Below are 18,377 nucleotides of genomic sequence, written 5' to 3' on the forward strand. Positions count from 1 at the left end.
ATGACAATTACACAGAGCAATGAGGCATTAGCAATTCCGCACTAGGTAACTATCTGTAATTATGACTGCAAGGCAAGTGGAATGTGTAATGGGAAAGAACTTTGCAACAATGAAAGCATTGAGCTCCCCTTTTGAAAAGGGTGGCAGAGGTACAAGAACACAGAATATACTAAAGACAATCCTTCTCGACTATAAGAGTCCCATATATAGAGTTGAGGGAGGAGGGTTAAAATAGCTTCCCTCCATGTGAAACTAAGGCAATTGCTCTAAAACAAGATACCTCATTCTAGCCTCAAACACACCAATTTCCTATGATGACATATTGCTAGCACAAGTATCTAAAGTAGGATTGTCAGCCTTGTAGACAGTAAACATATTTGATAAGCTATCATGATGCCCGTAGCCTTAACCATATTGCTTCAGTCTTGACAATCAATATTCATGCAGAAGACCACACTAAAGGGTGCTGAGAGCAGTCAGAAGCTATGAACTTCATTAAGGTAAAGCAAAATGATAAAGTGAGAGTTTCCCTCACCATGACAAATGGTAAATCAAGCTGAAAGCTGTTGAACTTGTTTTTTTTGGGGGGTGTCAGCAACTCCGAGAAAGTTTCTTCTGCAGCACTCCCTCTGCTGGTCATTCAATATATTCTGCAAATGGGAAAGTCCACTGTTAGTCTATTAACAGAACTTGAATATTTCCAAAGTAATACAATACAACAACAAACACATTTTGATAAGGAGTTAATAATCAGTATAATGGCAGGTATATTATTGTAAAATCCCACAGCTCAAAAAGAATTCAAATCTCACATTTTTTCAAACTATCACACTTCTCTCAATCCTAAGACTCATTTGCTACAGCTCTCTACACAACTCTACCACCTATGTTAGAATGTAGATACAAAAAGACCTAATTGCTAGCCAAGTGACAGCATAATCTGCCCACTTGAATTATTTTAGGCTATGGTATGCCTATAACTATTAAGTGATCTGATACGTTTATGGAGGAATGTTTATGCTGCGGTTACTGGTAATGATCAAAACGATGAACAACAGATTCTACCATCTTCCTTCTTGCACATCCATATCAGTTAACAGATAGAGCACTTGAGAATATTATGATCACCCATACCTTAAACAAATGAATACATCTCAAATAATGCACATGTATCTTCCATCTACCCATCTTTGCCTTCAGCTGGGAGTCCTGACTAGCCTGCTACCCATTTCAGTAACATGATAAATGTGTCCTATTGCATGCCCTCATGTCAGATGACATCCTGCTGTAGCTTTATGATGTCAGGGCACCTCTTGATGAGTAGCCATGGATGACAATTACACAGAGCAATGAGGCATTAGCAATTCCGCACTAGGTAACTATCTGTAATTATGACTGCAAGGCAAGTGGAATGTGTAATGGGAAAGAACTTTGCAACAATGAAAGCATTGAGCTCCTCTTTTGAAAAGGGTGGCAGAGGTACAAGAACACAGAATATACTAAAGACAATCCTTCTCGACTATAAGAGTCCCATATATAGAGTTGAGGGAGGAAGGTTAAAATAGCTTCCCTCCATGTGAAACTAAGGCAATTGCTCTAAAACAAGATACCTCATTCTAGCCTCAAACACACCAATTTCCTCTGATGACATATTGCTAGCACAAGTATCTAAAGTAGGATTGTCAGCCTTGTAGACAGTAAACATCTTTGATAAGCTATCATGATGCCCGTAGCCTTAACCATATTGCTTCAGTCTTGACAATCCATATTCATGCAGAAGACCACACTAAAAGGTGCTGAGAGTAGTCAGAAGCTATGAACTTCATTAAGGTAAAGCAAAATGATAAAGTGAGAGTTTCCCTCACCATGACAAATGGTAAATCAAGCTGAAAGCTGCTGAACTTTTTTTTTTGGGGGGTGTCAGCAACTCCGAGAAAGTTTCTTCTGCAGCACTCCCTCTGCTGGTCATTCAATATATTCTGCAAATGGGAAAGTCCACTGTTAGTCTATTAACAGAACTTGAATATTTCCAAAGTAATACAATACAACAACAAACACATTTTGATAAGGAGTTAATAATCAGTATAATGGCAGGTATAATATTGTAAAATCCCACAGCTCAAAAGAATTCAAATCTCAAATTTTTTCAAACTATCACACTTCTCTCAATCCTAAGACTCATTTGCTACAGCTCTCTACACAACTCTACCACCTATGTTAGAATGTAGATACAAAAAGACCTAATTGCTAGCCAAGTGACAGCATAATCTGCCCACTTGAATTATTTTAGGCTATGGTATGCCTATAACTATTAAGTGATCTGATACGTTTATGGAGGAAGGTTTATGCTGCGGTTACTGGTAATGATCAAAACGATGAACAACAGATTCTACCATCTTCCTTCTTGCACATCCATATCAGTTAACAGATAGAGCACTTGAGAATATTATGATCACCCATACCTTAAACAAATGAATACATCTCAAATAATGCACATGTATCTTCCATCTACCCATCTTTGCCTTCAGCTGGGAGTCCTGACTAGCCTGCTACCCATTTCAGTAACCTGATAAATGTGTCCTATTGCATGCCCTCATGTCAGATGACATCCTGCTGTAGCTTTATGATGTCAGGGCACCTCTTGATGAGTAGCCATGGATGACAATTACACAGAGCAATGAGGCATTAGCAATTCCGCACTAGGTAACTATCTGTAATTATGACTGCAAGGCAAGTGGAATGTGTAATGGGAAAGCACTCTGCAACAATGAAAGCATTGAGCTCCCCTTTTGAAAAGGGTGGCAGAGGTACAAGAACACAGAATATACTAAAGACAATCCTTCTCTACTATAAGAGTCCCATATATAGAGTTGAGGGAGGAGGGTTAAAATAGCTTCCCTCCATGTGAAACTAAGGCAATTGCTCTAAAACAAGATACCTCATTCTAGCCTCAAACACACCAATTTCTTCTGATGACATATTGCTAGCACAAGTATCTAAAGTAGGATTGTCAGCCTTGTAGACAGTAAACATATTTGATAAGCTATCATGATGCCCGTAGCCTTAACCATATTGCTTCAGTCTTGACAATCAATATTCATGCAGAAGACCACACTAAAAGGTGCTGAGAGCAGTCAGAAGCTATGAACTTCATTAAGGTAAAGCAAAATGATAAAGTGAGAGTTTCCCTCACCATGACAAATGGTAAATCAAGCTGAAAGCTGCTGAACTTTTTTTTTGGGGGGGTGTCAGCAACTCAGAGAAAGTTTCTTCTGCAGCACTCCCTCTGCTGGTCATTCAATATATTCTGCAAATGGGAAAGTCCACTGTTAGTCTATTAACAGAACTTGAATATTTCCAAAGTAACACAATACAACAACAAACACATTTTCATAAAGAGTTAATAATTAGTATAATGGCAGGTATAATATTGTAAAATCCCACAGCTCAAAAGAATTCAAATCCCAAATTTTTTCAAACTATCACACTTCTCTCAATCCTAAGACTCATTTGCTACAGCTCTCTACACAACTCTGCCACCTATATTAGAATGCAGATACAAAAGACCTCATTGCTAGCCAAGTGACAGCATAATCTGCCCACTTGAATTATTTTAGGCTATGGTATGCCTATAACTATTAAGTGATCTGATACGTTTATGGAGGAAGGTTTATGCTGCGGTTACTGGTAATGATCAAAACGATGAACAACAGATTCGACCATCTTCCTTCTTGCACATCCCTATCAGTTAACATATAGAGCACTTGAGAATATTATGATCACCCATACCTTAAACAAATGAATACATCTCAAATAATGCACATGTATCTTCCATCTACCCATCTTTGCCTTCAGCTGTGAGTCCTGACTAGCCTGCTACCCATTTCAGTAACATGATAAATGTGTCCTATTGCATGCCCTCATGTCAGATGACATCCTGCTGTAGCTTTATGATGTCAGGGCACCTCTTGATGAGTAGCCATGGATGACAATTACACAGAGCAATGAGGCATTAGCAATTCCGCACTAGGCAACTATCTGTAATTATGACTGCAAGGCAAGTGGAATGTGTAATGGGAAAGAACTCTGCAACAATGAAAGCATTGAGCTCCCCTTTTGAAAAGGGTGGCAGAGGTACAAGAACACAGATTATACTAAAGACAATCCTTCTCGACTATAAGAGTCCCATATATAGAGTTGAGGGAGGAGGGTTAAAATAGCTTCCCTCCATGTGAAATTAAGGCAATTGCTCTAAAACAAGATACCTCATTCTAGCCTCAAACACACCAATTTCCTCTGATGACATATTGCTAGCACAAGTATCTAAAGTAGGATTGTCAGCCTTGTAGACAGTAAACATCTTTGATAAGCTATCATGATGCCTGTAGCCTTAACCATATTGCTTCAGTCTTGACAATCCATATTCATGCAGAAGACCACACTAAAGGGTGCTGAGAGCAGTCAGAAGCTATGAACTTCATTAAGGTAAAGCAAAATGATAAAGTGAGAGTTTCCCTCACCATGACAAATGGTAAATCAAGCTGAAAGCTGCTGAACTTTTTTTTGGGGGTGTGTCAGCAACTCCGAGAAAGTTTCTTCTGCAGCACTCCCTCTGCTGGTCATTCAATATATTCTGCAAATGGGAAAGTCCACTGTTAGTCTATTAACAGAACTTGAATATTTCCAAAGTAATACAATACAACAACAAACACATTTTGATAAGGAGTTAATAATCAGTATAATGGCAGGTATAATATTGTAAAATCCCACAGCTCAAAAGAATTCAAATCTCAAATTTTTTCAAACTATCACACTTCTCTCAATCCTAAGACTCATTTGCTACAGCTCTCTACACAACTCTACCACCTATGTTAGAATGTAGACACAAAAAGACCTAATTGCTAGCCAAGTGACAGCCTAAAATAATTCAAGTGGGCAGATTATGATATGGTATGCCTATAACTATTAAGTGATCTGATACGTTTATGGAGGAAGGTTTATGCTGCGGTTACTGGTAATGATCAAAACGATGAACAACAGATTCTACCATCTTCCTTCTTGCACATCCATATCAGTTAACAGATAGAGCACTTGAGAATATTATGATCACCCATACCTTAAACAAATGAATACATCTCAAATAATGCACATGTATCTTCCATCTACCCATCTTTGCCTTCAGCTGGGAGTCCTGACTAGCCTGCTACCCATTTCAGTAACCTGATAAATGTGTCCTATTGCATGCCCTCATGTCAGATGACATCCTGCTGTAGCTTTATGATGTCAGGGCACCTCTTGATGAGTAGCCATGGATGACAATTACACAGAGCAATGAGGCATTAGCAATTCCGCACTAGGTAACTATCTGTAATTATGACTGCAAGGCAAGTGGAATGTGTAATGGGAAAGCACTCTGCAACAATGAAAGCATTGAGCTCCCCTTTTGAAAAGGGTGGCAGAGGTACAAGAACACAGAATATACTAAAGACAATCCTTCTCTACTATAAGAGTCCCATATATAGAGTTGAGGGAGGAGGGTTAAAATAGCTTCCCTCCATGTGAAACTAAGGCAATTGCTCTAAAACAAGATACCTCATTCTAGCCTCAAACACACCAATTTCTTCTGATGACATATTGCTAGCACAAGTATCTAAAGTAGGATTGTCAGCCTTGTAGACAGTAAACATATTTGATAAGCTATCATGATGCCCGTAGCCTTAACCATATTGCTTCAGTCTTGACAATCAATATTCATGCAGAAGACCACACTAAAAGGTGCTGAGAGCAGTCAGAAGCTATGAACTTCATTAAGGTAAAGCAAAATGATAAAGTGAGAGTTTCCCTCACCATGACAAATGGTAAATCAAGCTGAAAGCTGCTGAACTTTTTTTTTGGGGGGGTGTCAGCAACTCAGAGAAAGTTTCTTCTGCAGCACTCCCTCTGCTGGTCATTCAATATATTCTGCAAATGGGAAAGTCCACTGTTAGTCTATTAACAGAACTTGAATATTTCCAAAGTAACACAATACAACAACAAACACATTTTTTTTGATAAAGAGTTAATAATCAGTATAATGGCAGGTATAATATTGTAAAATCCCACAGCTCAAAAGAATTCAAATCTCAAATTTTTTCAAACTATCACACTTCTCTCAATCCTAAGACTCATTTGCTACAGCTCTCTACACAACTCTGCCACCTATATTAGAATGCAGATACAAAAGACCTCATTGCTAGCCAAGTGACAGCATAATCTGCCCACTTGAATTATTTTAGGCTATGGTATGCCTATAACTATTAAGTGATCTGATACGTTTATGGAGGAAGGTTTATGCTGCGGTTACTGGTAATGATCAAAACGACGAACAACAGATTCGACCATCTTCCTTCTTGCACATCCCTATCAGTTAACATATAGAGCACTTGAGAATATTATGATCACCCATACCTTAAACAAATGAATACATCTCGAATAATGCACATGTATCTTCCATCTACCCATCTTTGCCTTCAGCTGTGAGTCCTGACTAGCCTGCTACCCATTTCAGTAACATGATAAATGTGTCCTATTGCATGCCCTCATGTCAGATGACATCCTGCTGTAGCTTTATGATGTCAGGGCACCTCTTGATGAGTAGCCATGGATGACAATTACACAGAGCAATGAGGCATTAGCAATTCCGCACTAGGTAACTATCTGTAATTATGACTGCAAGGCAAGTGGAATGTGTAATGGGAAAGCACTCTGCAACAATGAAAGCATTGAGCTCCCCTTTTGAAAAGGGTGGCAGAGGTACAAGAACACAGAATATACTAAAGACAATCCTTCTCTACTATAAGAGTCCCATATATAGAGTTGAGGGAGGAGGGTTAAAATAGCTTCCCTCCATGTGAAACTAAGGCAATTGCTCTAAAACAAGATACCTCATTCTAGCCTCAAACACACCAATTTCTTCTGATGACATATTGCTAGCACAAGTATCTAAAGTAGGATTGTCAGCCTTGTAGACAGTAAACATATTTGATAAGCTATCATGATGCCCGTAGCCTTAACCATATTGCTTCAGTCTTGACAATCAATATTCATGCAGAAGACCACACTAAAAGGTGCTGAGAGCAGTCAGAAGCTATGAACTTCATTAAGGTAAAGCAAAATGATAAAGTGAGAGTTTCCCTCACCATGACAAATGGTAAATCAAGCTGAAAGCTGCTGAACTTTTTTTTTTGGGGGGGTGTCAGCAACTCAGAGAAAGTTTCTTCTGCAGCACTCCCTCTGCTGGTCATTCAATATATTCTGCAAATGGGAAAGTCCACTGTTAGTCTATTAACAGAACTTGAATATTTCCAAAGTAACACAATACAACAACAAACACATTTTCATAAAGAGTTAATAATCAGTATAATGGCAGGTATAATATTGTAAAATCCCACAGCTCAAAAGAATTCAAATCCCAAATTTTTTCAAACTATCACACTTCTCTCAATCCTAAGACTCATTTGCTACAGCTCTCTACACAACTCTGCCACCTATATTAGAATGCAGATACAAAAGACCTCATTGCTAGCCAAGTGACAGCATAATCTGCCCACTTGAATTATTTTAGGCTATGGTATGCCTATAACTATTAAGTGATCTGATACGTTTATGGAGGAAGGTTTATGCTGCGGTTACTGGTAATGATCAAAACGATGAACAACAGATTCGACCATCTTCCTTCTTGCACATCCCTATCAGTTAACATATAGAGCACTTGAGAATATTATGATCACCCATACCTTAAACAAATGAATACATCTCAAATAATGCACATGTATCTTCCATCTACCCATCTTTGCCTTCAGCTGTGAGTCCTGACTAGCCTGCTACCCATTTCAGTAACATGATAAATGTGTCCTATTGCATGCCCTCATGTCAGATGACATCCTGCTGTAGCTTTATGATGTCAGGGCACCTCTTGATGAGTAGCCATGGATGACAATTACACAGAGCAATGAGGCATTAGCAATTCCGCACTAGGCAACTATCTGTAATTATGACTGCAAGGCAAGTGGAATGTGTAATGGGAAAGAACTCTGCAACAATGAAAGCATTGAGCTCCCCTTTTGAAAAGGGTGGCAGAGGTACAAGAACACAGATTATACTAAAGACAATCCTTCTCGACTATAAGAGTCCCATATATAGAGTTGAGGGAGGAGGGTTAAAATAGCTTCCCTCCATGTGAAATTAAGGCAATTGCTCTAAAACAAGATACCTCATTCTAGCCTCAAACACACCAATTTCCTCTGATGACATATTGCTAGCACAAGTATCTAAAGTAGGATTGTCAGCCTTGTAGACAGTAAACATCTTTGATAAGCTATCATGATGCCTGTAGCCTTAACCATATTGCTTCAGTCTTGACAATCCATATTCATGCAGAAGACCACACTAAAGGGTGCTGAGAGCAGTCAGAAGCTATGAACTTCATTAAGGTAAAGCAAAATGATAAAGTGAGAGTTTCCCTCACCATGACAAATGGTAAATCAAGCTGAAAGCTGCTGAACTTTTTTTGGGGGGTGTGTCAGCAACTCCGAGAAAGTTTCTTCTGCAGCACTCCCTCTGCTGGTCATTCAATATATTCTGCAAATGGGAAAGTCCACTGTTAGTCTATTAACAGAACTTGAATATTTCCAAAGTAATACAATACAACAACAAACACATTTTGATAAGGAGTTAATAATCAGTATAATGGCAGGTATAATATTGTAAAATCCCACAGCTCAAAAGAATTCAAATCTCAAATTTTTTCAAACTATCACACTTCTCTCAATCCTAAGACTCATTTGCTACAGCTCTCTACACAACTCTACCACCTATGTTAGAATGTAGACACAAAAAGACCTAATTGCTAGCCAAGTGACAGCCTAAAATAATTCAAGTGGGCAGATTATGATATGGTATGCCTATAACTATTAAGTGATCTGATACGTTTATGGAGGAAGGTTTATGCTGCGGTTACTGGTAATGATCAAAACGATGAACAACAGATTCTACCATCTTCCTTCTTGCACATCCATATCATTTAACAGATAGAGCACTTGAGAATATTATGATCACCCATACCTTAAACAAATGAATACATCTCAAATAATGCACATGTATCTTCCATCTACCCATCTTTGCCTTCAGCTGGGAGTCCTGACTAGCCTGCTACCCATTTCAGTAACCTGATAAATGTGTCCTATTGCATGCCCTCATGTCAGATGACATCCTGCTGTAGCTTTATGATGTCAGGGCACCTCTTGATGAGTAGCCATGGATGACAATTACACAGAGCAATGAGGCATTAGCAATTCCGCACTAGGTAACTATCTGTAATTATGACTGCAAGGCAAGTGGAATGTGTAATGGGAAAGCACTCTGCAACAATGAAAGCATTGAGCTCCCCTTTTGAAAAGGGTGGCAGAGGTACAAGAACACAGAATATACTAAAGACAATCCTTCTCTACTATAAGAGTCCCATATATAGAGTTGAGGGAGGAGGGTTAAAATAGCTTCCCTCCATGTGAAACTAAGGCAATTGCTCTAAAACAAGATACCTCATTCTAGCCTCAAACACACCAATTTCTTCTGATGACATATTGCTAGCACAAGTATCTAAAGTAGGATTGTCAGCCTTGTAGACAGTAAACATATTTGATAAGCTATCATGATGCCCGTAGCCTTAACCATATTGCTTCAGTCTTGACAATCAATATTCATGCAGAAGACCACACTAAAAGGTGCTGAGAGCAGTCAGAAGCTATGAACTTCATTAAGGTAAAGCAAAATGATAAAGTGAGAGTTTCCCTCACCATGACAAATGGTAAATCAAGCTGAAAGCTGCTGAACTTTTTTTTTTGGGGGGGTGTCAGCAACTCAGAGAAAGTTTCTTCTGCAGCACTCCCTCTGCTGGTCATTCAATATATTCTGCAAATGGGAAAGTCCACTGTTAGTCTATTAACAGAACTTGAATATTTCCAAAGTAACACAATACAACAACAAACACATTTTCATAAAGAGTTAATAATCAGTATAATGGCAGGTATAATATTGTAAAATCCCACAGCTCAAAAGAATTCAAATCCCAAATTTTTTCAAACTATCACACTTCTCTCAATCCTAAGACTCATTTGCTACAGCTCTCTACACAACTCTGCCACCTATATTAGAATGCAGATACAAAAGACCTCATTGCTAGCCAAGTGACAGCATAATCTGCCCACTTGAATTATTTTAGGCTATGGTATGCCTATAACTATTAAGTGATCTGATACGTTTATGGAGGAAGGTTTATGCTGCGGTTACTGGTAATGATCAAAACGATGAACAACAGATTCGACCATCTTCCTTCTTGCACATCCCTATCAGTTAACATATAGAGCACTTGAGAATATTATGATCACCCATACCTTAAACAAATGAATACATCTCAAATAATGCACATGTATCTTCCATCTACCCATCTTTGCCTTCAGCTGTGAGTCCTGACTAGCCTGCTACCCATTTCAGTAACATGATAAATGTGTCCTATTGCATGCCCTCATGTCAGATGACATCCTGCTGTAGCTTTATGATGTCAGGGCACCTCTTGATGAGTAGCCATGGATGACAATTACACAGAGCAATGAGGCATTAGCAATTCGGCACTAGGTAACTATCTGTAATTATGACTGCAAGGCAAGTGGAATGTGTAATGGGAAAGAACTCTGCAACAATGAAAGCATTGAGCTCCCCTTTTGAAAAGGGTGGTAGAGGTACAAGAACACAGAATATACTAAAGACAATCCTTCTTGACTATAAGAGTCCCATATATAGAGTTGAGGGAGGAGGGTTAAAATAGCTTCCCTCCATGTGAAACTAAGGCAATTGCTCTAAAACAAGATACCTCATTCTAGCCTCAAACACACCAATTTCCTCTGATGACATATTGCTAGCACAAGTATCTAAAGTAGGATTGTCAGCCTTGTAGACAGTAAACATCTTTGATAAGCTATCATGATGCCCGTAGCCTTAACCATATTGCTTCAGTCTTGACAATCCATATTCATGCAGAAGACCACACTAAAAAGGTGCTGAGAGTAGTCAGAAGCTATGAACTTCATTAAGGTAAAGCAAAATGATAAAGTGAGAGTTTCCCTCACCATGACAAATGGTAAATCAAGCTGAAAGCTGCTGAACTTTTTTTTTTGGGGGGTGTCAGCAACTCCGAGAAAGTTTCTTCTGCAGCACTCCCTCTGCTGGTCATTCAATATATTCTGCAAATGGGAAAGTCCACTGTTAGTCTATTAACAGAACTTGAATATTTCCAAAGTAATACAATACAACAACAAACACATTTTGATAAAGAGTTAATAATCAGTATAATGGCAGGTATAATATTGTAAAATCCCACAGCTCAAAAGAATTCAAATCTCAAATTTTTTCAAACTATCACACTTCTCTCAATCCTAAGACTCATTTGCTACAGCTCTCTACACAACTCTACCACCTATGTTAGAATGTAGATACAAAAAGACCTAATTGCTAGCCAAGTGACAGCATAATCTGCCCACTTGAAATATTTTAGGCTATGGTATGCCTATAACTATTAAGTGATCTGATACGTTTATGGAGGAAGGTTTATGCTGCGGTTACTGGTAATGATCAAAACGATGAACAACAGATTCTACCATCTTCCTTCTTGCACATCCATATCAGTTAACAGATAGAGCACTTGAGAATATTATGATCACCCATACCTTAAACAAATGAATACATCTCAAATAATGCACATGTATGTTCCATCTACCCATCTTTGCCTTCAGCTGGGAGTCCTGACTAGCCTGCTACCCATTTCAGTAACCTGATAAATGTGTCCTATTGCATGCCCTCATGTCAGATGACATCCTGCTGTAGCTTTATGATGTCAGGGCACCTCTTGATGAGTAGCCATGGATGACAATTACACAGAGCAATGAGGCATTAGCAATTCCGCACTAGGTAACTATCTGTAATTATGACTGCAAGGCAAGTGGAATGTGTAATGGGAAAGCACTCTGCAACAATGAAAGCATTGAGCTCCCCTTTTGAAAAGGGTGGCAGAGGTACAAGAACACAGAATATACTAAAGACAATCCTTCTCTACTATAAGAGTCCCATATATAGAGTTGAGGGTTAAAATAGCTTCCCTCCATGTGAAACTAAGGCAATTGCTCTAAAACAAGATACCTCATTCTAGCCTCAAACACACCAATTTCTTCTGATGACATATTGCTAGCACAAGTATCTAAAGTAGGATTGTCAGCCTTGTAGACAGTAAACATATTTGATAAGCTATCATGATGCCCGTAGCCTTAACCATATTGCTTCAGTCTTGACAATCAATATTCATGCAGAAGACCACACTAAAAGGTGCTGAGAGCAGTCAGAAGCTATGAACTTCATTAAGGTAAAGCAAAATGATAAAGTGAGAGTTTCCCTCACCATGACAAATGGTAAATCAAGCTGAAAGCTGCTGAACTTTTTTTTTGGGGGGGTGTCAGCAACTCAGAGAAAGTTTCTTCTGCAGCACTCCCTCTGCTGGTCATTCAATATATTCTGCAAATGGGAAAGTCCACTGTTAGTCTATTAACAGAACTTGAATATTTCCAAAGTAACACAATACAACAACAAACACATTTTCATAAAGAGTTAATAATCAGTATAATGGCAGGTATAATATTGTAAAATCCCACAGCTCAAAAGAATTCAAATCCCAAATTTTTTCAAACTATCACACTTCTCTCAATCCTAAGACTCATTTGCTACAGCTCTCTACACAACTCTGCCACCTATATTAGAATGCAGATACAAAAGACCTCATTGCTAGCCAAGTGACAGCATAATCTGCCCACTTGAATTATTTTAGGCTATGGTATGCCTATAACTATTAAGTGATCTGATACGTTTATGGAGGAAGGTTTATGCTGCGGTTACTGGTAATGATCAAAACGATGAACAACAGATTCGACCATCTTCCTTCTTGCACATCCCTATCAGTTAACATATAGAGCACTTGAGAATATTATGATCACCCATACCTTAAACAAATGAATACATCTCAAATAATGCACATGTATCTTCCATCTACCCATCTTTGCCTTCAGCTGTGAGTCCTGACTAGCCTGCTACCCATTTCAGTAACATGATAAATGTGTCCTATTGCATGCCCTCATGTCAGATGACATCCTGCTGTAGCTTTATGATGTCAGGGCACCTCTTGATGAGTAGCCATGGATGACAATTACACAGAGCAATGAGGCATTAGCAATTCCGCACTAGGCAACTATCTGTAATTATGACTGCAAGGCAAGTGGAATGTGTAATGGGAAAGAACTCTGCAACAATGAAAGCATTGAGCTCCCCTTTTGAAAAGGGTGGCAGAGGTACAAGAACACAGAATATATTAAAGACAATCCTTCTCGACTATAAGAGTCCCATATATAGAGTTGAGGGAGGAGGGTTAAAATAGCTTTCCTCCATGTGAAACTAAGGCAATTGCTCTAAAACAAGATACCTCATTCTAGCCTCAAACACACCAATTTCCTCTGATGACATATTACTGGCACAAGTATCTAAAGTAGGATTGTCAGCCTTGTAGACAGTAAACATCTTTGATAAGCTATCATGATGCCTGTAGCCTTAACCATATTGCTTCAGTCTTGACAATCAATATTCATGCAGAAGACCACACTAAAGGGTGCTGAGAGCAGTCAGAAGCTATGAACTTCATTAAGGTAAAGCAAAATGATAAAGTGAGAGTTTCCCTCACCATGACAAAAGGTAAATCAAGCTGAAAGCTGCTGAACTTTTTTTTGGGGGTGTGTCAGCAACTCCGAGAAAGTTTCTTCTGCAGCACTCCCTCTGCTGGTCATTCAATATATTCTGCAAATGGGAAAGTCCACTGTTAGTCTATTAACAGAACTTGAATATTTCCAAAGTAACACAATACAACAACAAACACATTTTGATAAAGAGTTAATAATCAGTATAATGGCAGGTATAATATTGTAAAATCCCACAGCTCAAAAGAATTCAAATCTCAAATTTTTTCAAACTATCACACTTCTCTCAATCCTAGGACTCATTTGCTACAGCTCTCTACACAACTCTGCCACCTATATTAGAATGCAGATACAAAAGACCTCATTGCTAGCCAAGTGACAGCATAATCTGCCCACTTGAATTATTATTTAGTGATCTGATACGTTTATGGAGGAAGGTTTATGCTGCGGTTACTGGTAATGATCAAAACGATGAACAACAGATTCTACCATCTTCCTTCTTGCACATCCCTATCAGTTAACATATAGAGCACTTGAGAATATTATGATCACCCATACCTTAAACAAATGAATACATCTCAAATAATGCACATGTATCTTCCATCTACCCATCTTTGCCTTCAGCTGGGAGTCCTGACTAGCCTGCTACCCATTTCAGTAACATGATAAATGTGTCCTATTGCATGCCCTCGTGTCAGATGACATCCTGCTGTAGCTTTATGATGTCAGGGCACCTCTTGATGAGTAGCCATGGATGACAATTACACAGAGCAATGAGGCATTAGCAATTCCGCACTAGGTAACTATCTGTAATTATGACTGCAAGGCAAGTGGAATGTGTAATGGGAAAGAACTTTGCAACAATGAAAGCATTGAGCTCCCCTTTTGAAAAGGGTGGCAGAGGTACAAGAACACAGAATATACTAAAGACAATCCTTCTCGACTATAAGAGTCCCATATATAGAGTTGAGGGAGGAGGGTTAAAATAGCTTCCCTCCATGTGAAACTAAGGCAATTGCTCTAAAACAAGATACCTCATTCTAGCCTCAAACACACCAATTTCCTATGATGACATATTGCTAGCACAAGTATCTAAAGTAGGATTGTCAGCCTTGTAGACAGTAAACATATTTGATAAGCTATCATGATGCCCGTAGCCTTAACCATATTGCTTCAGTCTTGACAATCAATATTCATGCAGAAGACCACACTAAAGGGTGCTGAGAGCAGTCAGAAGCTATGAACTTCATTAAGGTAAAGCAAAATGATAAAGTGAGAGTTTCCCTCACCATGACAAATGGTAAATCAAGCTGAAAGCTGTTGAACTTGTTTTTTTTGGGGGGTGTCAGCAACTCCGAGAAAGTTTCTTCTGCAGCACTCCCTCTGCTGGTCATTCAATATATTCTGCAAATGGGAAAGTCCACTGTTAGTCTATTAACAGAACTTGAATATTTCCAAAGTAATACAATACAACAACAAACACATTTTGATAAGGAGTTAATAATCAGTATAATGGCAGGTATATTATTGTAAAATCCCACAGCTCAAAAAGAATTCAAATCTCACATTTTTTCAAACTATCACACTTCTCTCAATCCTAAGACTCATTTGCTACAGCTCTCTACACAACTCTACCACCTATGTTAGAATGTAGATACAAAAAGACCTAATTGCTAGCCAAGTGACAGCATAATCTGCCCACTTGAATTATTTTAGGCTATGGTATGCCTATAACTATTAAGTGATCTGATACGTTTATGGAGGAATGTTTATGCTGCGGTTACTGGTAATGATCAAAACGATGAACAACAGATTCTACCATCTTCCTTCTTGCACATCCATATCAGTTAACAGATAGAGCACTTGAGAATATTATGATCACCCATACCTTAAACAAATGAATACATCTCAAATAATGCACATGTATCTTCCATCTACCCATCTTTGCCTTCAGCTGGGAGTCCTGACTAGCCTGCTACCCATTTCAGTAACATGATAAATGTGTCCTATTGCATGCCCTCATGTCAGATGACATCCTGCTGTAGCTTTATGATGTCAGGGCACCTCTTGATGAGTAGCCATGGATGACAATTACACAGAGCAATGAGGCATTAGCAATTCCGCACTAGGTAACTATCTGTAATTATGACTGCAAGGCAAGTGGAATGTGTAATGGGAAAGAACTTTGCAACAATGAAAGCATTGAGCTCCTCTTTTGAAAAGGGTGGCAGAGGTACAAGAACACAGAATATACTAAAGACAATCCTTCTCGACTATAAGAGTCCCATATATAGAGTTGAGGGAGGAAGGTTAAAATAGCTTCCCTCCATGTGAAACTAAGGCAATTGCTCTAAAACAAGATACCTCATTCTAGCCTCAAACACACCAATTTCCTCTGATGACATATTGCTAGCACAAGTATCTAAAGTAGGATTGTCAGCCTTGTAGACAGTAAACATCTTTGATAAGCTATCATGATGCCCGTAGCCTTAACCATATTGCTTCAGTCTTGACAATCCATATTCATGCAGAAGACCACACTAAAAGGTGCTGAGAGTAGTCAGAAGCTATGAACTTCATTAAGGTAAAGCAAAATGATAAAGTGAGAGTTTCCCTCACCATGACAAATGGTAAATCAAGCTGAAAGCTGCTGAACTTTTTTTTTTGGGGGGTGTCAGCAACTCCGAGAAAGTTTCTTCTGCAGCACTCCCTCTGCTGGTCATTCAATATATTCTGCAAATGGGAAAGTCCACTGTTAGTCTATTAACAGAACTTGAATATTTCCAAAGTAATACAATACAACAACAAACACATTTTGATAAGGAGTTAATAATCAGTATAATGGCAGGTATAATATTGTAAAATCCCACAGCTCAAAAGAATTCAAATCTCAAATTTTTTCAAACTATCACACTTCTCTCAATCCTAAGACTCATTTGCTACAGCTCTCTACACAACTCTACCACCTATGTTAGAATGTAGATACAAAAAGACCTAATTGCTAGCCAAGTGACAGCATAATCTGCCCACTTGAATTATTTTAGGCTATGGTATGCCTATAACTATTAAGTGATCTGATACGTTTATGGAGGAAGGTTTATGCTGCGGTTACTGGTAATGATCAAAACGATGAACAACAGATTCTACCATCTTCCTTCTTGCACATCCATATCAGTTAACAGATAGAGCACTTGAGAATATTATGATCACCCATACCTTAAACAAATGAATACATCTCAAATAATGCACATGTATCTTCCATCTACCCATCTTTGCCTTCAGCTGGGAGTCCTGACTAGCCTGCTACCCATTTCAGTAACCTGATAAATGTGTCCTATTGCATGCCCTCATGTCAGATGACATCCTGCTGTAGCTTTATGATGTCAGGGCACCTCTTGATGAGTAGCCATGGATGACAATTACACAGAGCAATGAGGCATTAGCAATTCCGCACTAGGTAACTATCTGTAATTATGACTGCAAGGCAAGTGGAATGTGTAATGGGAAAGCACTCTGCAACAATGAAAGCATTGAGCTCCCCTTTTGAAAAGGGTGGCAGAGGTACAAGAACACAGAATATACTAAAGACAATCCTTCTCTACTATAAGAGTCCCATATATAGAGTTGAGGGAGGAGGGTTAAAATAGCTTCCCTCCATGTGAAACTAAGGCAATTGCTCTAAAACAAGATACCTCATTCTAGCCTCAAACACACCAATTTCTTCTGATGACATATTGCTAGCACAAGTATCTAAAGTAGGATTGTCAGCCTTGTAGACAGTAAACATATTTGATAAGCTATCATGATGCCCGTAGCCTTAACCATATTGCTTCAGTCTTGACAATCAATATTCATGCAGAAGACCACACTAAAAGGTGCTGAGAGCAGTCAGAAGCTATGAACTTCATTAAGGTAAAGCAAAATGATAAAGTGAGAGTTTCCCTCACCATGACAAATGGTAAATCAAGCTGAAAGCTGCTGAACTTTTTTTTTGGGGGGGTGTCAGCAACTCAGAGAAAGTTTCTTCTGCAGCACTCCCTCTGCTGGTCATTCAATATATTCTGCAAATGGGAAAGTCCACTGTTAGTCTATTAACAGAACTTGAATATTTCCAAAGTAACACAATACAACAACAAACACATTTTCATAAAGAGTTAATAATTAGTATAATGGCAGGTATAATATTGTAAAATCCCACAGCTCAAAAGAATTCAAATCCCAAATTTTTTCAAACTATCACACTTCTCTCAATCCTAAGACTCATTTGCTACAGCTCTCTACACAACTCTGCCACCTATATTAGAATGCAGATACAAAAGACCTCATTGCTAGCCAAGTGACAGCATAATCTGCCCACTTGAATTATTTTAGGCTATGGTATGCCTATAACTATTAAGTGATCTGATACGTTTATGGAGGAAGGTTTATGCTGCGGTTACTGGTAATGATCAAAACGATGAACAACAGATTCGACCATCTTCCTTCTTGCACATCCCTATCAGTTAACATATAGAGCACTTGAGAATATTATGATCACCCATACCTTAAACAAAT

This window comes from Lissotriton vulgaris, chromosome 11 (assembly GCF_964263255.1).
Source record: "Lissotriton vulgaris chromosome 11, aLisVul1.2, whole genome shotgun sequence".
NCBI classification, from domain to species: domain Eukaryota; kingdom Metazoa; phylum Chordata; class Amphibia; order Caudata; family Salamandridae; genus Lissotriton; species Lissotriton vulgaris.